Raw genomic sequence first — 4329 nt, forward strand, 5'->3', positions numbered from 1 at the left:
GCGCGCTCCCGCCCCAGCGTGGACCGCGCCCCGGCGTGCGCGCGCGCGCCTGACCACTACCAGCCCTGCACTCACGCTCCCACGATACCGTCGGGGTCCCTTCTCACGCGCTCAGCGGCGACAAGCCGACCACAGCTTTCTATTCTCGGGCCCCTCTGACGGATCTGGGCGGATCCCGGGAGCAGCCCTGCTGTCACCGGCCAGCTCTCCTGTGTCACTGTCACCTTTCTTCTCTTTCATCAGAGTTCGCTTTTAACACGTGTTTCTTCCTCCCAGGGTTCGCAATTTCAGCCTCCCTGCTGAAAGCTCATTTCACCTTTTTTCAATCTTCATTTTTAAAAAGTTCACCTGATTACTTAACCAATCTCTACCCCCAAGGTGGGGCTCGAACTCACGACCCAAAGACCAAATCACAAGCTCTTCTGAATGAGTCAGCCAGGTACCAAATTTCTCTTAATTTTTAACAAATACGTTTATAAGACTACAAATTTCTGGAGATGGTTTGGGGCATGTCGATGGTGTCATGCCAAAGTCCTCAAGCTGGTCTTGATGGGAGCACCTGCTTTCCCAAATATCAAGACTTAGGACCAGATCGCAGGAAGTGACCAGGGCAAGGTGCTGCAGATGACAGGCCAACAGGGTGCCTCCCCTCTGCTGCCGACAGGCCCCCAGGGCACAGCAGCTGCCACCACTAATGTGCCACCTTCGCAGCTGCGGAGATCAGATACGCAATGCAGGTCTCCCTGGGTTAGGATGAAGGTGCCAGCCGGACCCAGTCCTTTCAGGAGGCTCTGGGGAGGGTCCCTGGCCTCGCCTTTCCCAGATCCTGGCTCCACCCCCGTCCTCCGCCTTCACAGCCCGCAGAGCAGCACCTCTGCACCCTTCTGCTACTGCAGCCACATCTCCTCCTCCATCCCGCCTCCCCCTGCACCTCCGAGGGCCGCTGTGAGCACACGGGCTCACAGGACAGCCAGGGTCACCTCCCGCGTCAAGGTCAGCTGCCTCATCCCTTCACAGCCCTAACCCCTCTGCCATCCACCAAGCACAGTCCCAGGTTCCAAAGAGGCGGCCATGGATACCTCTGGGGTCCCTACTGGGCCCCCCGCGTGGGCCACCAGGCCGGGAGAGACCACAGGGTGCCAAAGGCGGGGTGCCGAGGAAAGGGGCGTGGCGTGCTCCCAAGGGCTCCAGGTCCGCGAGCTCCCGGAGCAGGGGGCGCAGGCGCACAGAGGCCCGAACGCAGAAGCCCCGGATACACGCTTTAGCGGCTCGTTTCCAGAACACCTTCATAGACCCGCGGCAGCTCTGATAAGAACGATGACAACCAGGCCACGTAGCTCGGTCTGAGGAACTTGCATTTATCAGGACGCCAACCAGACAGGCCACTTCTATTCTGTGTATCATCTCGCAGAAATTTACCTGCTGTTACCAATGTTAATCAGCTGGAAAAAAACAGACAACCCCGCAGAAAAACAGGCAAAAACGCGAACAGGCATCTTAGAGGAGATCGAAATACCCAACAGACTTGGAAACACGGTCTGCTTTACTGTCATCAGGGAAACGGGGGCAGAAACACCGAGGGGGCCACGGGCAGAGCCCGCAGGCCTGGGGCCCGGGAGCCCTGCAGACTCGGTGCCGGTGGGATGCGGTGACCCGGAGCACGGCAGCATCCTCCCTGGGCACCCCGGGCTTCCAGGCCCGTCTCCTGTGGCCCAGCCACGAGTCAGAGAACGGTAAGGGCGCCCCTGCTCCCCGCCCACGCAGCTCCACGAGGCCACGCCTGCGGCGCCCGGGGTGGTGTGAGCCGCTTCCCTCCGAGAGCGGAGACAGCCTCTGGCGCCCGCACCCTCGTGAGCTATTTACACGACGTACTTTCAACAAAGCTGTTAGGTTTTAAGCAAACAAAACCCAAGTTTAATTGTGTGGCAGACAGGGATTGTGTTACCCTGTGAATCCGAGTCCAGCCCAGGCCAGGACGCGGGCTCCAGGACCCTCAGCCGGGGCCGCCCACCCTTGCGGGAGAGCCCGTTTCCCAGCCTCGGTTTCAGGGGGGGGCCCCCCAGCTGCACCCCAACCCCAGGCGCCGCCTCTACAGGGCTGGGCGGCAAGCTGTGCGTCGGGATCACGGTGTCTCGGTAAACGGCATAAACTCCAGACGGAACACAGCCATTCAGGTTCAAGAAACCCAAACCTCCGGCGCCGCAGTTCCAGACGCGGCAGAGCCCGGTGCGGAGAGCCTAGGGTCTTGGAAGCAGCGGCCGGGGGCGGGGGCGCCTCCCCTCGAGGGCGGGTCGGGGACCTGCAGCCCGTTCAGCGAGACCCGCCCCACCGTGGGAGGTGCACACACGTACACACGCAAACACACGCAGGAAGTTTTTGCACAAAGCGTCAGTAACATTGCTAATCAGGCCGTGCGGCAGGGAGCCCTGACCCCCGAGTCCTGGCTGTTTACACCTGGAACCTCACCCCCACTCCCCTCCCCCTCTGCTTCCTGGCTTCCGCGTCCGCCGAGAAGTTTTTGCCAAATTAACCACAAACGTTCCTGGTGTCCCGTGTGTGCCTGGCGCGGCGCCGAGCCCACGGAGTGTCGGTGGGCAACCGGAGCGCCCCCAGTGTCTTGGGGGACCGTCCTGTGTCAGCTGTTAAGGTCACTTGAGGCCTGTGTATAGCACGGCCCTCCTTCTGCAAAGCCCTTCTGGATGCTTCTCCCGGGTGCTCGGCGCTCACAGCTCTGGCACCACTCGTTTTGTGGAAATGCAGAGAGCCGGTCGGGTGTGCGTCATCAGCTTCGCCGCCGGTGTGCCCGCTTCGGGGCGGAGACCACGGGGGCGCCTGGGGGGCTCGGTCAGGGAAGCTCCGGCTGCGGCTTCGGCCCAGGTCCTGATCTCGTGGTTCGTGGGTTCGTGCCCCGCGGCGGGCTCTGCACCGAGGGTGCGGAGCCTGCTTGGGACTCTGCCCCCTCCCTTCCCGTGTGTCTTTCAAAATAAACAAACTTAAAAAAAGAAAGAAAGAAAGAAACACCAGCATTGGTGTGTAACGGAAACAAACATCATCTGGAATAAAAAGGCAGGACGCAGACCCCGCCTCCTGCAGGACTGGAGCGCAGGCGGCTCCGGTGGCTGTGTCGCCGTGTGTTTACCCCACCACGCAGACCCAGCGAGGGGCAGTGCGGGTTCGTCCTCGCCAGAACGAGGGCGCAGCGACAGGAGGTCATCTCTGGCCCGGATAGGCGGCTCTGACCGCCCACGTCTGCCGGCATGTCGCCCCGGGCACGGAAGGCTGTGGAGCCCCGCCGGCAGTGTTCCGGGCCGAGAGATGCTCTCCGACACCCGCCTTTCACGGCCACGCCGGCGTGCGGCCCGTCACCTCCCTCCCGCTCTGCGGACCCACGGGCGCCGTGCAGGGGACAGCAAGGCACCCTGAGGGGCGGAGAAAAGACGGCACCCCGGGCACAACTTGCTTCTCCGCGGACAGCGGCAGAAGTGCAGCCGCGAGCCCTCCAGGCAGGACGCACGGTGACACAGGCACGTTCACGCCCCGCTCCGTGGGAGGAGTCGCACCCTCCGTGGGAGGAGTCGCACCCGGAGACACAGGCACGTTCACGCCCCGCTCCGTGGGAGGAGTCACACCCGGAGACACAGGCACGTTCAAGCCCCGCTCCGTGGGAGGAGTCGCACCCGCTGTCAGAGGCGACACCATTTCGTGCCAAAAGGAAAAGCTTATTTCGGGCAAAAGCTTTCCCGTCCACATGACAACCACAGCGGCAAGTGCAGCCACGGAGGCCTGAGGGTCCCCTCCCTCCTCCCAGAAGCCCTGACCTGGGACGGCTGGCGCACCAAGGACACGGGGCGGAAAGGTCCGGGTCACCTGCCGCACACTGGCGCACGTCTGCGTGTGGGCGTGGGCCTCACTCACTCAGGTGTCGTTTATCCCAAACACCCAGCCTCTCGGCTCCCAGGACTCTGCGTCAAGACCAAGGACGTAGACTTCACGCATTCCAGTGTCTGGTGAACGCTTTCTTTACAAGATTCATTTCCATGCGGGCAGGCAAGAGCACCCACTTCCGTCGTACGAACTGGGTCTGGACGCAGTGCCGGACGCAGACGTGGAAGGCGAGGAGAGCCCACAGAGCTCCCAGCACGGCCCGGGACGCCGAGGGCTCACGTTCACCACGCCGAGCCAGGAAAGACGCACACCGTGACCCTGAGACGCAGCCTGAGTGTCTGAACCTTCCACAGTAGACACGCCATCCAGTCAACGCACAAAGAACCCAGAGCGCGCCCACCGCCCCGTACACGCACACGCCAGCTGCCCAACAGCGCGGACGCC

This window comes from Suricata suricatta, chromosome 13 (assembly GCF_006229205.1).
Source record: "Suricata suricatta isolate VVHF042 chromosome 13, meerkat_22Aug2017_6uvM2_HiC, whole genome shotgun sequence".
Lineage (NCBI taxonomy): Eukaryota > Metazoa > Chordata > Mammalia > Carnivora > Herpestidae > Suricata > Suricata suricatta.